This window comes from Trachypithecus francoisi, unplaced genomic scaffold (assembly GCF_009764315.1).
Source record: "Trachypithecus francoisi isolate TF-2019V2 unplaced genomic scaffold, Tfra_2.0 Lachesis_group17, whole genome shotgun sequence".
NCBI lineage: Eukaryota > Metazoa > Chordata > Mammalia > Primates > Cercopithecidae > Trachypithecus > Trachypithecus francoisi.
The window spans coordinates 13,452,182-13,476,478 of NW_022681462.1; the positions used below are offsets into that span (position 1 = coordinate 13,452,182).

The 24,297-nt window shown below is 37.0% G+C and overlaps 1 protein-coding gene and 1 long non-coding RNA gene across 5 annotated transcripts in view; one reads left to right on the top strand and one right to left on the bottom strand.

Moving 5' to 3' along the window:
* Positions 1-24,297, bottom strand: part of WDPCP (WD repeat containing planar cell polarity effector) — a 493,313-nt gene that overhangs the window by 53,211 nt on the left and 415,805 nt on the right. The gene's annotated exons all lie outside the window — the stretch shown is intronic.
* LOC117099721 lies at positions 18,604-22,856 on the top strand. The gene is made up of 3 exons (XR_004443970.1): positions 18,604-18,614; positions 20,354-20,356; positions 22,638-22,856. It is a non-coding gene; the product is annotated as an uncharacterized LOC117099721 (long non-coding RNA).

The window sequence follows — 24,297 nt, forward strand, 5'->3', positions numbered from 1 at the left end:
GTTTATGCCAGTCCTAACGTTTAGATTACTGTAGCCTTGTAATATGTTTTGAAATCAGAAAGACCTCTTTTTCCTTTTTCAAGATTGTTCTGGCTATTCAGCATCCCTTGTGATTCCATATGAATCTTTAAATGGATTTTTCTATATTTCCAAAGATCCCATTGGGATTTTGATAGGGATTGCACTGAATTGGTAGATTACCTTGGGCAATACTGACATTTTAACAACATAAGTCTTCCAGTACATGAATATTGGATGTCTTTCAATTTATTTGTGTCTTTAATACCTATCAGCAGTGTTTTCTAGTTTTAAGTCTTTTACCTCCTTGGTTAGGTTTATTCCAAAGTATTTTATTCTTTTTGATGCTATTGTAAATGAAATTGTTTTCTTACTGTCCTTTGCAGATTGCTCATTTTTAGTGTATAGAAATGCAATGGATTTTTGTATGTTGACTTGTATCTTGCAACTTTGCTGAATTAAATTATTCTAAAGTTTTTAAATGGGATCTTTAGGGCTTTCTGCATAGGAGATTAAGACATCTGTAACCAGAGACAATTTCACTTCCTTTCTGATTTTGGTGCCTTTTATTTCACTTGCATAATTGCTTTGACTAGGACATTCCACTACTATGTTAAATAGAAGGGGTGCAGGCATCTTTGTCTTGATCTTGATCCTAGAGTAAGGGCTTTCCGTTTTTCACCATTGAGATTGATGTTAGCTGTGGTCTTTTCATGTATAGCCTTTATTATATTGCGGTATTAATAGTTTCCTTACATCCTAGTTTGTTGAGCATTTTTAGCATGAAAGAACATCAAATTTTGTCAAATGCTATTTTTGTGTGTATCAATTGAGATGATTATGTAGTTCTCATCTTTCATTCTGTTAATGTGATTAAAATGATTTTTTTATGTTGAACCATCCTTACTTTACATCAATAAATTTTACTTGATCATGGTATATTATCTTTTTACTATGCCTAAGAATTTGGTTGGCTAGTATTTTGTTAATGACTTTTGCTCCAATATCTATCAAGAATGTTGGTCTGTAGTTTTCTTTGTCTTCATCTGGCTTTATTATTAGGGTAATGCTGGCCTTATATAATGAATTTGGGACTTTACCTTCTTTTAATTTTTTTGAAGAGTTTGAGGAGAATGGGTGTTCATTCTTCTTTAAATATTTGCTGAAATATTCTAATGAAGGAATGAGGTCTTGGGCTTTTCTTTGTGTGGAGTGTTGGTTACTGATGCAATCTCTTTAATAGTTGTAAGTCTGTCCAGATTATGTAATTCTTCATTATCCATCTTGGTTGGCTGTGTGTTTAAAATATTTTGTCCATTTATGTAAGTTTTCCAGTTTGTTGGCATATGACTGTTTGTATATTCTCTTACAACCCTCTTTATTTTATGTCGTACTGGCTGTAATATCCCCTCTTTCACTCTTGATTTTAGTTACTTGAGTCTTCTCTTTTTTTAAATTAGTATACCTAATAATTGGCCAGTTTTGCAGGTATTTTGGAAAAACCACCTCAAGTTTTGTTGATGATTTTTTTTCTATTGCTTTTGTATTCTCTATTTCATTGATCTTTGCTCTAAACTTTATTTTCTTCTGTTAGCTTTGGGTTTAGTTTGTTTTTCTTTTTTCAGTTTCTTAAGGTACAAAGTTAGATTGTTAGTTTTCAATCTTTCTTCTTTTTTAATGTAAACATAGCCATAAACTTCTCTATTAGTACTGTTTTCACTGCATCTCACAAGTTTGGGCACTGATATGGCTTGAATGTTCCCTCCAAATCTCATGTTGAGATGTAATACCCAGTGTAGGAGGTGGGACCTTGTATTAGGCTGTTCTTGCATCACTATAAAGAAATATCACACAACCTGAGCAACATGTCAAAACCGCATTTCTACAAAAAGTACAAAAATTACCTAGGCATGGTAGCTCATGCCTATTATTGCAGTTACTCAAGAATTTGAGGCTGGAGAATCGCTTGACCAAGGAAACGGAGGTTGCAGTGAGCTGAGACTGCACCACTGCACTCCAGCCTGGGTGACAGAGTGAGACCCTGTCTCTGGAGGGAAAAAAAAAAAGAAATATCAGAGACTGGGTAATTTATAAAGAAAAGGGGTTTAATTGACTCATTGTTCTGCAGGCTGTACATGCATGGTGCTGGCATCTGCTCAGCTTCTGGGGAGGACTCAGGGTGCCTTTCCTCATGGAGGAAGGTGAAATGGAAGGTGACTGGATCATGGGAGCAGATTTCTCATGAATGGTTTGGCACCATCCCCTTGGTGATGTCTTTGCAGTAGTGAGTTCTCATGAGATCTGGCTATTTAAAAGTGTGTGGCACCTCCCCCTTCTCTTTCTCCTTCTCCAGACTTCCCTTGCTCTTCCCATTTCACCTTCTGCCATCAGGAAAAGCTCCCTGAGGCCTCCTCAGAAGCTGAGTAGATGCCAGCACTGTGCTTGTAGAGCCTGCAGAACTGTCAATAAAACTTCTTTTCTTTAAAAATTACCCAGTCTTGAGTATTCCTTTATAGCAATCCAAGAATGGCCTAACACAGGAACACTGTGTTTTCATTTTCATTTGTCTCAAGAGGTTTTCCAATTTCCCTTGTGATTTCTTCTTTGACCTGTTGTTTAAGAGTGCATTGCTTAATTTTCATGTATTTGTGGATTTTCCAGTTTTCCTTCTGTTGTTGATGTCTAGTGTCATTTCACTGTAACCAGAGAATATATTTTCTGTGATTGCTGTCTTTTAAAATTTGTTAAGATTTGTTTTGTGGCCTTCATGTGGTGTATTTTGGAGAATGTTCCATGTGCACTTGAAAAGAATGTTCTTTTTTTTGCAGTTGATGGGTGAGTGTTCTGTATATGTTCTGTTCATTATATAGACCTGGAGGTCATTATCTTAAGTGAAATAACTCAGAAAACAGAAAGTCAAATACCATACGTTCTCATTTATAAATAGGAGCTAAATACTGTGAACACATGGAAATAGAGTGTAGAATGATAGACACTGGAGCCTCAGAACAGTGGGAGGGTGGCAATTGTTGTTGAAGACCTCTATTACTTTCTTTTGGTATGCATTTAAGGGGTGCAAGTGCAGTTTTGTTACATGGCTGTACCATGTAGTGGTAAAGTCTGGCTATTTAGTGTATCCACCACCTGAATAATGTACATAGTACCCATTTATTTATTTCTCATCCTTTACCCACCTCCTATAGTACTGAATCTCCAGTGTCTATTATTCCATACTTTATGTCCATGTATACACAATATTTAGCTCTCACTCGTAAGTGAGAACATGTGGTGTTCGACTTTCTGTTTCTGGGTTATTTAAGAATATAGCCTCCAGTTCTATCAATGTTACTGCAAAAGATAATTTTGGCTGAGTGGTATTCTACTGCACATATACACTGCATTTTCTGTATCCAGTCGTTCACTGATGTAAACATAGGTGATTCCATCTCTTTGCTGTTGTGAATAGTGCAGTGATAAACACATGAGTGTGGGTATCTTTTAGATCTAATTATTTATTTTCCTTTGGGTAGATAGCCAGTAGCGGGATTGCTACCTCAAATGGCAGTTCTATTTTCAGTTCTATGAGAAATCTCCATATGAATTTTCATACAGGTTATACTAATTTACATTCCCACTAACAGCGTGTAAGTGTTCCATTTTCTCTGCATCCTTACCAACATCTGTTTTTTATTTATTTATTTATTTATTTATTTATTTTTGAGACGGAGTCTTGCTGTGTCGCCCAGGCTGGAGTGCAGTGGCCGGGTCTCAGCTCACTGCAAGCTCCGCCTCCCTTTACGCCATTCTCCTGCCTCAGCCTCCCGAGTAGCTGGGACTACAGGCGCCCGCCACCTCGCCCAGCTAGTTTTTTTGTATTTTTTAGTAGAGACGGAGTTTCACCGAACATCTGTTATTTTTTGAATTTTTAGTAATAGCCATTATGACTTCTGTGAAATATGTCATTGTGGTTTTAATTTGCATTTCTCTGATGGTTAGTGATGTTAAGCGTTTTTTCATATGCAGGTTAGATATTTGTATGTTTTCTTTTGAAAAAATGTTCATGTTCTTTGCCCATTCGGTAGTGTAGGAGGTGGGTAAAGGATGAGGAGATATTTATGTTCTTTGATTTGTTTATGTCGTTGTTGAGTTGTTTGAGTTCGTTGTATATTAGTCCCTTGTTGTATCCATAGTTTGTAAATGTTTTCTTCCATTCTGCACGTTGTCTGTTGTCTTACTTCTTTTGCTTTGCAGAAGCTCTTTGGTTTAATTAAGTCCCATTTGTCTATTTGTGTTTTTGTTGCATTTGCTTTTGAGGCCTTAGTCATAAATTGTTCATCTAGGCCAATGTCCAGAGGAGTTTTCCCTAGGTTTTCTTCTAATATTTTTATAGTTTCAGGTCTTACATTTAAGCCTTTAATTGATCTTGAGTTGGCTTATAGATGGTAAGAGACAGAAGTCCAGTTTCATTCTTCCACACAGGTAATCCAGTTTTCCCGGCACCACTTATTGTAAAGGATGTCCTTCCTTCAGGGTATGTTTGTGTTGATATTGTCAAAGATCAGTTGTCTATAGGTATGTGGCTTTATTTCTGAGTTCTCTATTGTGTTACATTGATCTATGTGTCTGTTTTTATACAAGTACCATGCTGTTTTGGTTACTATAGCCTCGTAGTATAATTTGAAGTCAGGTAATGTGATGCCTCCAGCTTTGTTCTTTCTGCTTACAATTGCTTTGGATATTCAGGCTCTTTTTTCATTCCATATGAATTTGAGGATTATTTTTTCTAATTCTGTGAAAAATTACATTTTAAAAATAGGAATTATATTCAATCTGCACATCTGTATGGTTGTTTTAATGATATTGATTTTTCTGATCCATGAACATGGGAGGTTTTTCCATTTGTGTCATGTATGATTTCTATCATCAGTGTTTTGTAGTTTTCCTTGTAAAGATCTTTTAACCCCTTGTTTAAAATATATTCCTAAATATTTTACTTTTTTTGTAGCTATTGTACTTCTTGATTTGGTTCTCAGTTTGTTGTTCATGTATAGAAATGACACTGATTTTTGTACACTCATTTCATTCTGAAACTTTACAGAATTTATGAAATCTAGGAGTCTTTGGGATTTTCTAGGTATAAGATCATATCATGAGCAAAGAGATAAGCTGACTTCATCTTTTCCAAATTTGGGTGCCTTTTATTTCTTCTCTTGCCTGATTGCTCTGGCTTGGGCTTCTAGTATGTTGAACAGGAGTGGTGAAAGTGGTCATCAATGTCTTGTTCCAGTTCTTCGGGAGACTGCTTTCAAATTTTCCCTGTTTAGTATAATGTTTTCTGTGGTCTTATCATATATTGCTTTTATTACTTTGCAGTATGTTCCTTTTATGCCTAGTTTGTTGAGGATTTTATCACAAAAGGATCCCTAATTTTATCAAATGCTTTTTCTATATCTATTGAGATATTTATATAGTTTGTTTTTAATTCTCCTTATATAATGAATCAAATTTATTTACTTGAGTATGTTGAACTACACTTGCATCTTTGGAATAAAACCATTTGATTGTGGTGTATTACATTTTTGTTGTGCTGTTGTATTGGGTTTGTACTTTGTTGCAAATTTTTGCATCTGTGTTCATCAGAGATTTTGGTCTATAGTTTTCATTTTTTGTTGTGTGCTAGTCTGGCTTTAGTATCAGAATAATACTGGTTCTGGGCCGGGCGCGGTGGCTCAAGCCTGTAATCCCAGCACTTTGGGAGGGCGAGACGGACGGATCACGAGGTCAGGAGATGGAGACCATCCTGGCTAACACGGTGAAACCCCATCTGTACTAAAAATACAAAAAAACTAGCTGGGCGAGGTGGTGGGCGCCTGTAGTCCCAGCTACTCGGGAGGCTGAGGCAGGAGAATGGCGTAAACCCGGGAGGCGGAGCTTGCAGTGAGATCTGGCCACTGCACTCCAGTCCGGGCAGCAGAGCGAGACTCCGCCTCAAAAAAAAAAAAAAAAAAAAAACAGAATAATACTGGTTCTGTACAATGAGTCAGGGAGGCTTCCCTCATTGAAGTTTTGGAAGCGTTTCAGGGGGCATTGGCACCAGTTCTTTGTAGATTTGGTAGAATTTGGCTGTGAATCCATTTGCCCCTGGACTTTTTTTTTTTTTTTCCCTTAGGAGACTTTTTTTTATTACTGATTAAGTGTCACTACTTGTTACTGGTTTGCTTAGGATTTCTATGTGTTCAATCTCGGGTGGTTTTCTGTTTCCAGGAATTTATATGTCTTCTAGATTTTCTAGTTTGTGAGTGCAGAGATGTTCATTGTAGTCTCTGATGATCACTTGTATTTCTGTAGTATCAGTTCTAATGTCTCCTTTTAAATTTCTGATTGTTTATTGGATCTTCTGTCTTTTCTTGATTAGCTAGCAGTTTGTCAACTTCATTTTATCAAAGAACAAACTTTCTGTTTATTTGATCCTTTATAATGTTCTTTTGTTCACAATTTGATTTAGTTCTTCCCTGATTTGTTGTTTTCTGTTAGCTTTGGGTTTTCTTTGTTCTTTTTTTTTCTACTTTCTTGAGGTGTGACGTTAGGTTGTTAATTGATTTTTCTATTCTTTGGATGTAAGCATTTAATGTTATAAACTTCCCTCTTAGCACTGCTTTTGCTGTATCCCAGAGGTTTTGGTATGTTGTTTCCATTTTCATTCATTTCTAAAAATTTTTAAATTTCCATCTTAATTTTGTCATTTACCCAAAGACTATTCAGGAATATGTTGTCCAATTTCCATGTGTTTATGTAGTTTCAGCAGTTCCTCCTGGTATTGATTTATAGTTTTATTTTTCTATGGGCTGAGAAAATACTTGGTATAATTTCAATTTTTAAATATTTATTGAGATTTGTTTTGTGACCTAATGTATGGTCTATGTTTGAGAATGCTGCATGCACTAATGAGAAGAATCTATATTCTGCTGTTGTTGGGTAGAATGTTCTGTAAATGTCTGTTAGGTATATTTGGTCTCAAGATCAATTTAAGCCCAGTGTTTCCTTGTTGTTTTTCTGTCTCAATGATCTGTGAACTGCTGTGAGTGCAGTGTTGAAGTCTCCCACCATTATTATATTGCTGTCTATCTCTTTATGTCCAGTAATATTTGTTTTGTGACTCTGACTGCTGAAAGAGACCAAATGAAATCTACAGGCAGGCAGCCCGGGCGGCGCCTTGAGCCTAGTTAGAAGTTGACCCTACAGGCAGACAGCCCGGGCGGCGCCTTGAGCCTAGTTAAAAGTTGACGCCGGACCTAACCGATAATGTTATCTATAGATTTCAGATGTTGTATAGACAAGCAATGTGAAAGTCCCTGTCTTGTTCTTTTTCTGTTCTAATTACTAGTGCTTGCCATATATCTCTCAACTTCCTGAGCCCAGTATAAACATATCCCACCATATGTCTCCCCTCCATATATCCCTCAACTTCCTGGGCTCATCCCACCATATGTCTCCCTACCATATATCTTTCAATTCAAAGACTACCATATATCTCAACTTTAGAAGGACACCACCTGGAAAATCCCCGATAAGAACACAGCCGTTTGTGAGAGCGCGGGAACCAATAAAAAAACTGCTAAATGTATAAACTTAAAATGTTAACCAATTGTAATGCTGTAACCTAGAGAATTCCCTCGTTCCTCTGCAACTTTACAAGTCCTGTTTACATTAGGCTATAAAAGGCAAGCACACGCATTGTTCAGGGCCCTCCTGTATGTTGTGGAACAGAGGGACCAAGTTCGAACTTGCATTAAAGATCCTTGCCGCTTGGCTTTGACTCTGGACTCTGGTGGTCTTTTTCGGGGAACAAACGGTCTGGGCATAACACTGCTCCAGTGTTTTGTGTGTATATGTTCAGGATTTTTATATCCCCTCATTGAATTGATTCCTTTGACATTATATAATGACTGACTTTGTCTTTTTTTTTTACTTTTGTTGATTCAAAGTCTGTTTTATCTGATATAAGCATAGATACTCCTGCTCACTTTTAGTTTCTGTTTGTGTGGGAGATCTGTTTCTAGCCCTTTACCTTCAAGCTATAAGAATGTTTAACAATATGGGGAGTTTCTTATAGTTCTTATGAAAATATGGTTCATATTTTAAAAAACCTATCTGCCAATCTATACCTTTAAATGAAGGATTTTATCTGTTTATGTACAGTGTTCATAGTTATATGTGAGGTTTGTTTCTGTCATAATGTTATCAAATTGCTTTGTACATTATATGCATCTTCCCCACCCCCCCCGCTTTGTTTGTCTTTGTGGTTTGGCGGAGTTCTGTCCTGTTGTAATTTGATTTCTTTCTCTTCCTCCTTTGTATAACTGTTTTCATAAGACCTGTGAGTTTTATACTTTTGTGTATTTTTATGATGGCAAACATTGACCATTTTGTTCCATGTTTAGAACTCCTTTGAATATTTTTATAGGGTTCGTCTAGTGGTGATACATTCCCTCAGTGTTTGGAAAATACCTTATTTCTCCTTTAGTTATGAAACTTATTTTAGCAGAATACAAAATTTGTGGTTGATAATTTTTTTTTCCTTTAAGCACATTGAAAATAGAATCCCAATCTCTTACTGGCTTATAAAGTTTCCACTGAGAAGTCCACTGTTAGTCTGATGGAGTTTCCTTTACAGGTGACTAGATTATTTCCTCTTGCTGATTTTAGGATTTCTTCCTTTATATTGATTTTAGACAATTTAATGACTATATGTTGTGGTGAAATCCATCTGGCAGTGTGTTCTCTTAGTATTCATTTGGCCCCTAGTATTTGCATGTCCAAATCTCTTATAAAACTAGGGAAATTTTCATCCATTGTTTCCTTAAATGATTTTCAAAACTATGTTTTTCCTTCTCCCTCAGGAACACCAATGATTCATAAGTTTAGATTCTTTATATAATTCCATGCTTTTCAAAATGTTCATTCTACTTTATTCTTTTTTCTTTATCTTTGTCTAACTAGATTAATTCAAAGCACTTGTCTTCAAACTTTGAGATTCTGTCTTCTGCTTTATCTAGTCAGTTATTGACCCTTTCAGCTGTATTTTGTAATTCCTTCAGTGAATTTTTCATTTCCAGAAGTTATGTTTGTTCATTTTTAGATAAGAAAAAATTGGTAAAGTTCTCTGTGATAAATTTCTCATTTATATCCAGAATTAATTTTCTGATTTCTTTCTATTGGTGTTCAGATTTCTTTTGGATCTCATTGAGCTTCTATAAAATCAATATTTTGAATTCTTTTTCTGGCATTTCAGAAATTTCCTTTTGGTCAGCATCCATTGCTAGAGAGTTAGTGTAATCCTTTGAGGGGTGTCATAACCCCCTGACTTTTCATGCTTCCAGTATTATGCAGATTTTTTTTCTCATTTGGAGAAATAGTCACTTCTTATTGAATTACCAGGGTTTGGACAGGACGTCCCCCCCCCACCACTAAGTCCTTGAGGATGTGACTGTAATATATGTTGTGCAGGGCTGTTTGGCTTTGCTACCAGGTGCATTCAGTGGCAAAGACTATGTATGAATTCCTTGGTTGTAAATTACCACCATGTGGTGGCTTTTTCAAATGCTGGTTGTAGTAGTGGTATACCAGGCAGGTGAGTATGCTCATGACCTCCTGTGAAGCAAGGGTTATAGGTCACAAGGAGCTTATCTCATTCCTAAGTGCTGTGGGCTTGTGCTACCAGATTTTGTCCTGTGTTGTGCAGGTTGACCTCCAGGCCAGTCAGTGGCACTTGTAGGTAAGAGCTGGCTGTGGTGGTAGTAAAGTTCATGCTTGATCTTTGTTTACCAAGAGAAACTCTCCAATGTTCCAGGCAATGGGCTGGATTGTGGAATGCTCAGTGGTTTGGGTTTTATCCTCAGCCTCAGAGAGTGTGTGAAGCTGGGCAGAGCTGGACCAGGCAACCCTGTACTTGCACTGGTCCCGCCCACGGCCCACCACCCCCGCCCCCCACCTCCCGAACAGTGAATGCAAGCACTATCTCTGAGGAGAGTTTAGGGAGCAGTCACCAAATGCCTGGATATACGCCCAATAAAGGGTAGAAACACTGCTGCTGCACCAAGTTCCTCACATGTGAAGACCAGGGCAGCCAAAGCTCCTAGACCAGGTAAGCTGGTGTGGGAATCTGCCTCCCTCTCACTCCTCAGAACCAATGGAGTTCCCACCCTGGCATGAGCTACAGCACTTAGGAAAGTCAATGCAGATTGGCTTTAGATCGCAGTCCCATCCCTGTCCACAAATCTTGTCACTTGGGGAAAACCATGGCTGTCTAACAAATCTTCTCCCCCTCTGGTTCCACAAAGGGGAAAAGCCCAATTTCAGAACCCATGGCTTGAATGCACTCCACAATCACCACTCAGTTCTGGATGTGGGAGGCCTTCCCCAACTCCAGTCCCAGCACTCCATTCTCCAGCCCAAGAATCTCTGATGCCCATGGATACTGCTGCTAAGTTACTGAATCCTGCCCAGTGAGCCAGAATTGAGAAGGGCATCTTCCTGTTAGATCCCAGGTCTGGGAAAATGTCTGGAGCATTTCCCAGTATTTTTCTTTCTCACTCTCCTGGCCGCTCACCATGTTAGCCCCAGGGCTTAGAAGGGCCGAAGTAGTTTCCCATGGCGTGGGGGGCATGGTTTCTCAGAGGAAAGGTAGATCACAGAGGTACACTCTTGGCTCCTCTACCATATCGGGGGCTTCACTCACAGTTCTCAGCCAGATGCTGCTACTCAGGGTGCTTTCTCACCTTTTCTTTTCTGGGATTTGAATTTCTGTGCTCGTTCTTGAATAAAAGAGCACTATGTGACTATACACTGTTTTTTTTTTTTTTTTTTTTGCTTCCAAATAGGTGAAGCATGCTGGAAAAGTCTCTGATCTGCCACCTTGGGGAAAAAAAAGAGAAGTCCTTTATTTCTTTATTGATCTTATATCTGGTGGTCCTATCCATTACTGAAATCTCCTACTATTACTGTGTTGATATGTATTTATCCCTTCAATTCTGTCAATGTTTGCCTCACATATTTAAGAGCTCTGATATTTAGTGCATAAATATTTATAATTACTATATCATCCTGGTGAATTGACCCTTTAATCATTATATAGTATCCTTCTTAGTCTCTTGTGACAGTTTTTGACTTAAAGTCTATTTTGCCTCATATTAGTACAGATATCCCTGCTCTCTTTTGGTTACTGTCTGCATTGAATATCTTTTTTCATCCTTCACGTTTAGCCTTTATGTGTTATTAGATCTAAATGGCATCTATGCAGCATATCACTGGATCCTATTTTTATTTTTTTTATCCACTTGGCCAATATCTCTTTGGCAGAGGAGTTTAATTTCCTCACTTTAAAGTAATTACTGATATGGAAAGATTTTCTATTGCCATTTTGTTACCTGTTTCCTGTATATCTTGTGGCTTTTTGGACCCTCATTGTTCTCTTACTGTCTGTCTTTGACTCCCTTCTCATTTCCTTTTGTGTGCATTGTATGAATATTTTCTTGTGGTTACCACTGCAATTGCAGAAAGTATCTTAAAGTTATAACAAATCTATTTTAGGCTAATAAGAACTTAATTTCAATTGCGTACACAAATTCTCCTTTACAGCCATCATTTCCCCCCTTATGTTATTGTCATAAATTACCTATTGTATATATTGTGTATCAATTAACATAGATTTATAATTTTGTGTGTCTGATTTACTTGGTTAGACTTGTATACACAAGAATTAAAAGTGGATTTATGCACCAGAATTACAATATAGGATTCCATATTTATTTAAATGTTTATCATTAGTGGAGAACTTTATAATTTCATATTACTATGTTGGTGTTTACCATCCTTTGTTTAATTTGAAGGACTCTCTTTAGTGTTTATTGTCTAGTAATATTGACTAAACAGCTTTTGTTTATCTGGAAAGGTCTTAATTTCTTTTTTATTTCTGAAGGACGGTTTTGCTGGATACAGTATTCTTGATTTTTTTTTTTTCTTTTAGCACTTTAATCATTCCATTTGTTTTTAGCCTTCAAGGTTTCTATTGAGAAATCTGCTGATAAATCTTAGTTGGCTCACTTATACGTGATGAGTTGTTTTTCTCTGGCTGCTTTCAAGATTCTTTGACTCATAACAATTTGATTATAACATGTCTTGGTATGGGTCTCTTCAGGTGTATCACAGTTGGAGTTCATTGAGTTCTTGAGTTTGTAGGTCCATTTCTTTTATCAGCCTTGGGAAGTTTGTCACCACTTTTTGTTCAAATAAGCTCTTTGTCCCTTTTTCTTTCTCTCCTCCTTTTGAGACTCCCATACTACATGTATTATTCTGCTCAGGTTCTGTTAATTTATCTTCATTTTTTTTTTTCTCCTCAGTCTCAATAATTTCAAATGTGTTGACTTCAAGAACACTGATTCTTCTGCTTGCTTAAGTCTGCTGTTGAACCCCTCTAGTGAATTATTTAGTTCACTTGTATTTTTCAGGTCCATAGTTTGTTTTTGTTTTTTCAAGGGACAGGGTCTTGCTATGTTGCCCAGGCTAGTCTTGAACTCCTGGACTCAAGCAATCCTCCCTCCTCAGCCTCCCAAAGTGTTAGGATTAGAGGCTTGAGGCATCATGCCTGGCTTTATAATTTTTTGAAAATAGTTTCTCTTTGTTGATATTCTTACTTTGTTCATGCGCTGTTTTCCTGATTTCTGTGTAGTTCTGTGTTCTCTTGAAGGTCTTGATCATCTTTATGAGAGTTATTATAAATTGTTTTTTAGGAAGCGTATAGATCTGCATTTCTTTAAGGCAAATTTCTGGAGCTTAATTTTGTTCCTTTGTTCCGGCCATGGTCCCATTTCTTTGTATGCCTTGTGGTCTTTTGTTGGGATTTGAGCATTTGAAGAAATAGCCAACTTTCTCAATCTTTATGAACTACCTTTATTTGGGGGAAAACTGTGACCAGTCAATCTGGCTAGAGGTTCTGAGACCTCTCAGATTTTTCCTGGGGATGCATTTTCTTTGGGGTTGTATGTTTACTTTTAATATATCTGGGTGCTTCTGTCTTCCTTTCTTGTGTCTTCGCGGGAGCTGTTTCTGTTTTAGTCCTCTGCCCTTAATCTCCTGCTCCCCTCTAGAGCCTGTCTGCAGAACTGCAGAGTCTCTGCTGTCTAACATGCTAAGGCATTAACCTGTTTTCAGTGGCTTCTAATCTTGTATCCACGCTATGGAACTGCCATTCTCATCTGTTCCCTGAGCAAAGTAATGCAGCCCGCAAGGAAGTTAGCATGCTGGACTTAAGTTTCACTCTATTTCTTCTGTTCCACGGGAGGGGTCAGGCAAGCAAAATACAATGAACTCTCTTACCCTCTCAGGTACCATCCATTCTCTTGTTTTTGCACTTGCCTGAGTCCTGTAGTTCATTAACTAATTTCTAGGTTTATCACAAAGCTATTTTTATGTATATGTTGCGGATAATTTGTCTCCATAGAAAAACGAGGGCCTGGAGCTTCCTAATCTACCATCTTGCTAATGTCATTTCTGTATATTATTTCCACAGTGTGTATATAGATCTACATAGATATATAGATTTGAAAACTGTAGCAGATAAGGACTAAATGCTTTTTCCTTGACAGACAAACATTATATTTATTCTCACCTTGAGTCCTTTTCCCAATCCTTACTGTTATTGAATTTCTTTTTATATTCCATTAGAAAATACATATAGCATATGGACTGTCTCCTCCCAAAACTTTCTGTAATACATTCTGCTTGGATATGCTAGTACTATTTTAAGGATGAAAAGTGTAGTAGGTCCTTCTATTAACATACTTATTTTCCAGAATATCATTACATGGACCAGTTGTACTCTTTGCTATTCATTAAGATAAAATGAAAATGTATCTCTACCAGTAAATGGAGTTCTTAGATGGTTTCATTTTCAAATGTGAAAATTAGGTTTGATTGTTCATTCTTAAAAGCAAACATTTATTGAAGGTCTATTCTGCGCAGATATCTTTACTGATTGGGGGATATAAAGACGAAGCGGACATAATCCCATCCTTAATGAGCTTACAGTGTGATTGCAGGGTGGGGAGGGGGGCAGAAAAAAATAAACAGTAGTGACAACATAGAAGTAGAGAAGAGTCCGGGTGCTGTGGCTCATGCCGTAATCCCAGCAATTTGGGAGGCTGAGGCAGGCAGATTGCTTGAGCCAAGCAGTTCAAGACCAGCCTGGGCAACATGGCAAAACTCCATCTCTTAAAAAAAAAAAAAAAAAAAAAAAAAGAAATACAAAAATTAGCCAGGCATGGTGGCACACACATGTACTCCCAGCTACTTGGGAGGCTGAGTGGGAGAAGCACCTGACCTGGGGAGGTTGAGGCTGTTGAGGCTGCAGTGAGCCGTGATCATTGCCACTGCACTCCAGCCTGGGTGACAGAGTGAGACCTTATCTCAAAAAAAAAAAAAAAAAAAAAAAAAAACGTAGAGGAGAAAAGTTTTTGGAGGATGCTAACGGACATATTTTGGGTCCTTTATATTTGTAAACATGTTTAAATTGTATTTTCCTGAATATAAAATGAAAGTAAGATCCATAGTGGCAGCAATTTAATATGGTTATAACTTTGAGAAAGGACAAGAGTTAGAAAAAAAATTTATATTCACTATTTTAAGTCTGATAGTCTTAGATTATAGTTATAATATGTGATTATATTTTTGAAATATAATATTGAGTGTACTCAATTCCAGGAAAGGTTCTAGATGTGACTAGTACTTTGCCACCACCTACTAAACAAAGCTTAATGTCTTAAAGTAATAAACTACAAAGAGGCAGAATTTTGATGGGGGTGGGATACAGGATGGTATAGGGAGTGGTTATAGCCCGAGTGACCTATTACTTTATAATCACTGTGTTCAGTTTGTGGAAAGGTTAAAGGTTTGGTCTGAAAGACCCTGAATTGGGTAAATTTGAATTATTGCTAGGAAGCATGAATTACCTAGAATTTTGCTTTGACTTCCTAGAACACAGATTTTTAAACTGGGAGTCCATGTGCCAAATTCACTTTACAGATGTTTGATCTACAGTATTTAACAACTATTTTGAATTATCTACCACCACTTAAAAGTTGGCACATTTAGGTGAGCTTTCATTCTGTTTTGTGCAATGGAAGCTACCCTAATTCATAAAAAAAAATGGAGAGATTTAGCATAAAAATCCAGCGTTCCGGCTTTTTGAAAAGTCAGAAGATTTTGCAGTGTTTGGCCTCCATTTCCTAAGAGCTACAGTCTGCTTAATCAGAATGGTTAATGGCCACTTTCGTGGGGGCAGGCACAGTCCACTTCATCCCAGTCCCCATTAAACTCTATTATTTCTGTGACATCAAGGCTGAATATCTGTTCTACTTATCAGGCTTATACTTCTAAAGACATCAAACTACAGATCACAAGGGCCAAATGCAGCCCTACATCTATTTTTTTATGGCCCACAATCTAAGAATGGTTTTTATATTTTCAAATGGTTGAAAAAAGATAAGAAAGATATATTTTTAGGTGTGAAAATTATATGAAATTAAAATTTCAGTGTCCAAATAAAGTTTTATTGGAGCATAGCCATGCTTGTTTGTTTACATATTGTCTAAGGCCGCTTTTGTGCTATAGTGTTGGAGTTGGGTAGTTGAGATAGAGGCCATATGACTGGAGAAGCCTAAACTATTTACTATCTGGCCCTTTAAAAAATTTGCTGAGCCTTGATGCAGAACAAAAGGAAAAGCTCTCCTTACCCCCCTTTTAATTTTTTCCTTTTCTTGTCTCTTTCACTGTTTTTTTGCTATCCTATCTTAACATGTTCCTTTAGATCCACGCTAGAATTACCTTATCAAATTCCATTTCACAGCAAGAATGAAAACAGTGAAAAACTCAGGAGACCAGGGTTCTGATCTCTGTGTTTAACTATCTGTGATCTTAGACAAGTCATTTAATCTCTCAGAGCTTCTATTTCCTCATTTGTTCAACAAAAGTGCTAAATTAGATCATCTCTAAAGTATTTCTTATTTTCAATTCCATGAAGTAGACAAAAAAGAAAGAAGAGATAAGCTGGGTGAATAAAAATGTAAAGGACAAAGACTAAAGAATGATTGGGAGACTCCTGGTTGCTAGGTAGGTAGGATAGAATAATAATTGCCACCTTTATTCAGTTAGCCCATTTACATATATTATCTTGAATTCTCATAATGACCCTTTAAGGTAGGTATCATTACCCCATTTGCAGATGCAGAAACTGAGGGTCAAAGAGGTTAAATTGGCTTGCTCTAAACCAATATCTATTAAGTGGCAAAAGAATCAAGGTTCATACCTGAAATGTCTGGCACAAAGCCAGTGCTCTTCCATTTCAACAGACTGCTAAAGTCAAAAGAAGAGAAGTGAGCTAAGAGAACTTATTGCTGTTATACATTTGTCTTCTGAAATAAATGGCACTGTTTCTCTGGTGATCTTATACATTATTCTTTAAACCTATCTATTCTTTTGTTGGTTTTGTGCCTTCAAAGGAGATACCCTTTCCAGTCTAAAATCTCCAAAGGATTTTCAAGGTAAAACACTTTTCAAGATGTTCAATCACATGGAAGAATGAAAATCTTTTATAATATTGTTTGTTAAACTGACAGCTCTACTTAACAGAAACCATTAAAATATTTACAAAGTAGCAGCTGCCCTTGTAAAAAAGTACAGCTTTTTGGAGGCATAAAAATGAACAAGTTGATAAGTGTAAGATAAGCCATTTGGTGACTTCTTTATGTACATTGCACAATATGTGGAAAATTCCGATATTTACACAGCAATTATACTACAAAGCCTTTTAAGTTAAAAGGACACAGACTGAGTAAGAACTGAACTGTTTACAAGAATTTTCCATACTGATCTTGGAAACAATTTAGGGAACCCCCAAACATAATCCTTTAATAAGCTTTAGGTTTTTTAGGTGTTTTTTTTTTTCCCCCAAAAAAGCTTTGTTCTTAGAAGATAGTTATATATGAATGAATCTCTATTGAACTCACTTGTGTTTTATATTCTACTACAATTACAGCCAAGTTTCTTATATAAATAATTAGAAGTTGTGGGAAAGAGATCAAGAGAGCAAACCAATATATGTTAGCAAAAATGTTTAAAAGTAACTGAACATTTGCATTTTATGCCTTCATCTGTTGATATGACATTATTTCTTTATTTAGAAACAAGGCCTTGCTCTGTTGTCCAGGCTAGAGTGCAGTGGCATGATCATAGCTCACTGCAGCCTCTAACTGCTAGGCTTAAGCAATCCTCCCTAGCTCAGCCTCCTAGGTACAAGCATGAACCATCATGCCTGGCTAATTTTTAAATTACTTTTGTAGAGATGGGGTCTAACTATGTTGCCTAGGCCTGTAATTTGACATTTTATATATAAGCTAAGTGATTTTTTTTAAAGTAAACAATTATTAAAATTTTGCATTGTTGGGTAAAATTAATTTTATCAAAATACAGCAGTCATATGTAACTTTTACAACCCAAGGTTATTTATAAGGAAAAAAATGTATATGTATGTGAAGATGGCTTTTTGCAAAATTTGAGATAATGGAAGAATGTTACTGGTCATGATCCTGTGATAACATGAGCCTGCTGATTTCTTTAATGACTTCTACTTACTGGTAAGAACATTAGATTGAAAAGAAAGAAAACCTTCTGGTAGTGATTTATAAATCTGCGATATACTAATAGCTTGAGAAAACCACATACTTTCATTTTTAAATATCCCTATAAATTATGGAATTATTACAAACCTTTAAAAATGTTTTGATATTATTCTTTTTCTACCTTCAAGTTCACTTAGTTCACACTTTGTTGTCCTTCCAAATACAATATTTTCCATGCTGTTCTTAAGGAAAATAATATTTTTCCATTTTTTAAAACTAGAAAAAGGCAGGAGACTAAGATGATGATGGAGGAAGTGTTAGGATATTCACTAAGTGTCAGCAGCTTATCAAAAGAAAGAAAGAAAGAAAAAAATAGTGTTACCTTGACCCAAAAGGGTGATAACAGGCAACTTATCTTTTAGGGTAAATGTTATGAAGTCCCACACTGTTCGCCTTAGTTACTTCAAAATGTTGATGTGATCTCTATGGAAGTTATGCTTTCCTGTTTAAGAAATACCTGCATGGTCAGGAGATCGAGACCATCCTGGCTAACACGGTGAAACCCTGTCTCTACTAAAAAATACAAAAACTAGCCAGGCGAGGTGGCGGGCGCCTGTAGTCCCAGCTACTCGGGAGGCTGAGGCAGGAGAATGGCGTAAACCCGGGAGGCGGAGCTTGCAGTGAGCTGAGATCAGGCCATTGCACTCCAGCCTGGGCGACAGAGCGAGACTCCGCCTCAAAAAAAAAAAAAAAAAAAAAGAAATACCTGCATATATATTGTTGACAGTTCTTTTCATTAGAAAAATAAGTAAGCAAAACAGGAAAAATATGCAATTAATGACAATGTGTTATATTATGTATAAAAGTTTGTTTTTAACATTGAGTTTTCCCTTCTCATCTTAGAAATCTTTGATATGAGTTGATGTGCCTATATGGAAATAAGCAGTCATTCTTTGGGGAGATATAAATATATTGAGACCAAAGTACTTTCTAAAAATTTCATTTTCAATTATCATTTTTATGTGTTGATCAATACATTGAGTTTCAGTGTCTATATATTATCAAAGCATATACAGGAAAAAGCAGATATTTGAACCAGTTTATTCCAGCATAACTTGGTAGGAAAAGAAATTTTATTAAACAAGATCAGATTTCAGTTTTCATTGCTTGTTGCAGGTAGAAAATATAATAAATATCAGGAATCACAAAATCTGTTTATTGTATTTCAATAGTAGTCAGTTGGTTTTCTATGAGTAAAATGTACTGGTAGGATACTAGTTATTACTGTTTTATTTTTATATATTTTCTCAAAAATGTATGGTAATTTTATTGTTAAATATAGGGCTAGGAAATATATAAACGACTGACTAGTCTTAATTAAATGACTTAATAGTCTTTACATTTCAAAAATCTTTTAGAGTTAGTATTTAATTTATTTTGTATTTATTCTTTACATTTTTATTGACTCAAAACTAAGATGACATTTTTATAATTGGTAGAGGAGTTAAAGGCCGATGAGCCTTTTTATTCAGTGTTTCATAGACGCAAATTTACAGACTGTTCAAATAAACTGTACTGAGTCAGGCAACAATAATTACTGATAATTATGAGATTTATTCTAGATTCTGCCATGTGATCTTAAGCAGGTCACGTAATCTCTCAGATTGTTGCAAGTGGCATTTAGAAGTGGGCATCTTACATATTATTGGTAAATCAATACAGTTTACCCTTGACAACATGGGTTTGAACTGCATGGGTCCACTTATACATGGATTTTTTTTTCTTTTTACTTTTTTTTGATTTGATTTTTTTTGAGACAGGACCTCATTCTGGCATCCAGGCTAGAGTGCAGTGATCACAGATCACTGCAGCCTCAAACTCCTGGGCTTAAGTGATCCTCCTGCCTCAGCCTCCCAAAGGGTTACAGGCGTGAGCCACCATGCCAGGACAGACATAGATTTTTTTCAACAAATATATCAAAAAAAAGTTTTTGGAGGTTTGTGACAATTTGAAAAACTCACAAGATGAACCACATAGGCTAAAAATATCCAACAAAATTAAGAAAAAGGTATTTCATGAATTCAAAAAAGAAAAGTAGATACTAGTCTAAGATAAATACAAATCTATTATAAAAAAGTTAAAATTTATCAAAATGTATACACACACTTATAGACTATACATGGAACCATTCAATCAAAAGAAATGTTAACAAACATAAAGATTGAATATTAAATCATAATCACATAAAATTAATTGTAGTACACATGCTATACTACTGTAATAATTATATAGCCACCTCCTCTTGCTGTTGTTGTGGATTTGAGGTTTTTGAGTCTCTGCTTAAAATGCTTCATGATGCTAATCATCTATCCACGAGTAGTCTGTCTCTTAAGTAAATTGTGTATCATAGTAAAAAGTGATCATTTGTGATTCTTGTGTATTTTTCATTATTTTTAGTGCAATACCAGAAACCTTGAGTAACACTATCAATCCCCTATGAAGTGCCACTAGTGATGCTGGAAGTTCTGCCAAGAAGTAGAGAAAAGTCCTGACATTACAAGAAAATGGTGAATTGCTTGATATGTACGATAGATTGGGGACCTGCAGCTGTGGTTGCTCACCATTTCAAGATAAATGAATCCAGCATAAGGACCATTTGCCAGCAAGTGCTAAAATCTTGCACTTTTTGCAAAATATCCTTTTATCTTGTTTTGAAAATACAGCTTTCATGTGGGTACAGGATTCCTATGACAAAGACATATCTATAGACTATAATGATTTGAGAAAAAGTGAAGTCATTATATGACAACTTAAAGCAAAAGGAAGGTGAAGGATCTAAAGCTGGAGAATTTAATGCCAGCAAAGGATGGTCTGATAATTTTAGAAAGGTGTTTGGCTTGAAAAATATCAAGATAACAGGAGAAGCAGCTTCTGCTGACCAAGAAGCAGCAGAGAAGTTCTCAGGCACCATTAAGAAAATCATTGAGGAGAAAGGATATCAACCTGAGGTGTTTAATGCAGATAAAAGTGCTTGATTCTTGGGGAAAAAAATGCTACAAAGGACATTTATTAGTAAGGAAGACATGAGTGCCTCTGCATATGAGTAGTCAGACCATGAGGAAGAAGACACAGAAGAACCAGTGCCAGAAAACAAATTGACAGACAATCTGGCAGAAGGGTTCTGACTGTTCAAGACTGCTTTTGACTACTTCTGACACAGACTCTTCTATGAAACAGGCACTGAAACTAAAGCAAACAATGGAGGAAGGATTGGTACAATATAGAAACATCTTCAGAGAAATGAAAAAGAAACAGAAATTATGGTGTATTTCCATAAAGTTACACCAAGTATGCCTACCTCTCTTGCCTCTCCTTCAACCTCCTTCACGTATTCTGCCTCTGCCACCCCAAGATAGCAATACCCACCCCTCCTCTTCCTCCTTCTCAGCCTACTCAACACGAAGACAACACGGATGAAGACCTTTATAATTCACTTCCATTTAATGGTAAATATATTTTTCCTTCCTTATGATTTTTGTAATAAAATTTTCTTTCTTCTAGCTTACTTTATTGTAAGAAGATAGTATATGATATAACATATAAAACATATGTTAATTGATTGTTTACGCTATTGGTAAGGCTTCCAATCAACAGTTGGCTACTAGTAGTTAAGTTCTGGGAAAGTCAAAAGTTATACATGGATTTTCTACTTCATAGGGGTGCCCCTAAGCCCCCACCTTGTTCAAGGGTTACTTGTACTTTTAAAAGGGCAATTTGGCAGTATTAATAAAAATATTCATATTATTTGGCCTAGAAAGCCTACCTATTGAAATATATCCTGTAAAAAATATCAATAGAATGAGCATGAAGATATGTATAAGGGTACTTATGCAAGCTTGTGATTAAACGTACATAATTTATTAAGGAAATTTCAACATGTCTGAAACCAGTCATTATTTAGCTCCCACTTATAAGTGAGAACATGCCATATTTGTCGTTCTGTGTTTGACTTGTTTCACTTAATGGCCTCCAGTTCTATCCATGTTGCTGCAAGACCTCCTTTTCTGACTAGCCAAAGACAGTTCTCTGGTTCTTTTCGTTAGATTGGGCCCACATGGATAATACAGAATAATTTCTCTGTAATCTTAGTTAAATCTGCAAAGTCCCTTTTGCCATGTAATGTTGCATATTCACAAGTTCTAGGGAGTAGAATGTGAACATCTCTCAGGGGAGATATTTTGTCTACTATTCATTTTTAGGAAGGGTTCTCCCATTTACGCTTTATACCAGATTTCACCCATGTTTTCTTCTAGTACTTACATGGTTTCATTTGTTTACATTTAAATCCCTCATCCTTCTGGAATTTATCATAGTGTGAGGAGTGAATCCAATTTTATCATTAAAAAATCTAATATACTTACAGAAATTCCATTTATTAAAAAGCTGAAGTTCATCTTTTCTTCACTGATTTGAACTGCCTTTATTTTACACTAAATTTCCATATGGATTTTCTGCTCATTTCCATTGGGATAACAATATACTTGGTAATTTTAATTAAATAGTTTTTACAGTATGTTTAAATGTCCATAGGGCTAGGTTCTTGTTACTATTCTTTTGTAGGATATTCCCAGATTTTTTTTTAATTGGCTTTCCAAATAAATTTTACAATTAACTTGTGGACCCCAGGGAAAAATAGTCTGATGGTATTTTTATATGCATAATGTTAAATTTGTAAGTTAACTTAGGGAGGGGTGATCTGCTGTGTCGAAGGAAGAGCCTGGTGGGAGGTGATTGTATCATGGAGGCAGATTTCCCTCCCTTGCTGTTCTACTAATAGTGAGTGAGTTCTCATGAGATCGGGTTGTTTAAAAGTGTGTGGCACCTTCACCTTCAATCTCTTCCTCCTGCTCGCCCTTCGCCTTTTGCCATGACTATAAGTTTCCTGAGGCCTCTTATCTTTGTAAATTACCCAGTCTCAGTTCTTTATAGCAATGTGAGAAAGGACTAACACAGAAAAGTGGTACTGGGAGAGGGGCATTGATATAAAGGTACCTGAAAATGTGGAAGCAACTTTGGAACTGGGTAGTGAGCAGAAGTTGGAACAGTTTGGAGGGCTCAGAAAAGACAGGAAGATGAGGGAAAGTTTGGAGCTTCTTAGAGACTGGTTAAATTATTGAAGTCCAGGCTAAGGTGGTCTCAGATGGAGATGAGAAACTTACTGGGAACTGGAGTAAAGTCACTCTTGCTATGCTTTAGCAGAGACTGACAGCATTGTGCCCCTGCTCTGGGGATCTGTGGAACTTTCAACTTGAGAGTCATGATTTAGGGTACATGGTGGAAGAATTTCTAAGCAGCACACCATTCAAGGTTTGGCCCAGCTGTTTCTAACAACGTGTGGTCATATGAGTGAGTAGAGATGATCTGAAACTGGAACTTATATTTAAAGGGGAAGCAAAGTGTAAAAGTATGGAAAATTTGCAGCCTGACCATGTGGTAGAAAATAAAAATCTACTTTCTGGGGAGGAATTCAAGGTGGCTGCAGAAATTTGCATAAGAGGAGCTGAATGTTAGTAAAGACAATAAGGAAAATGCCTCCAAGGCATTTCAGAGACCTTTGCAGCAGCCCCTCCTATCACAAGCCTGGAGGCCTAGGAGGAAAGAATAGTTTTGTGGGCAAAGCCTGGGGCCCTACTGCTCTGTGCAGCCTCCAGACATGGCACCCTTCATCGGGGCTGCCGCAACTCCAGCCATGGCTAAAATGAGCCAAGGTATAGCTTGCGCCATTGCTTCAGAGGGTGCAAGCCCTAAGCCTTGGTGGGTTGCATGTAGTATTAAGGCGGCAGGTGCACAGTGTAAAAGTTGAGGCTTGGGAACTTCAGCCTAGATATCAGAGGATGTATGGACACACCTGGATGTCCAGGCAGAAGTCTGCTGCAGGGGCAGGACCCTCATCGAGAACTTCTACTACAGCAGTGCAGACGGGAACTGTGGGGTTGGAGGACCCCCTTTCCCCCTCCAGAGTCCCCATGGGGCACTGCCTAGTGGAGCTGTGAGAAGAGGGCCACCATCCCCCAGACCCCAGAATGGTAGATACACCAACAGCTTGTACTATGCACCTGGAAAAACCAGAGGCACTCAACAGCAGCTCATGAAAGCAGCCACGGGAGCAGAGCCCTGCAGAGCCAAAGGGGCAGAACTATCCAGGGCCTTGGGAGCCCACTGCTTGTATCAGCATGTGCTTGATGTGAGACATGGAGTGAAGGGAGATTATTTTGGAGCTTTAAAACCTAATGACTGCTCTGGTGGGTTTCAGACTTGCATGGGGCCTGTAGTCCCTTTATTTTGGCTGATTTATCCCTTTTGGAATGGGTGTATTTATCCAATACCTGTACCCACATTGTATCTTGAAAGTAACTAACTTGTTTTTGATTTTACAGGTTCATAGGTGGAAAGGACTTGCCTTTTTTAAGATGCGAAAAGGGAAAACTCATACACTGTTGGTGGGAATGTAATTTAGTACAACCACTATGGAGAATAGGTTGGAGGTTCCTCAAAAAACTAAAACTAGAGCTATCATATGATTCAACAATCCCACTGCTGGATATCT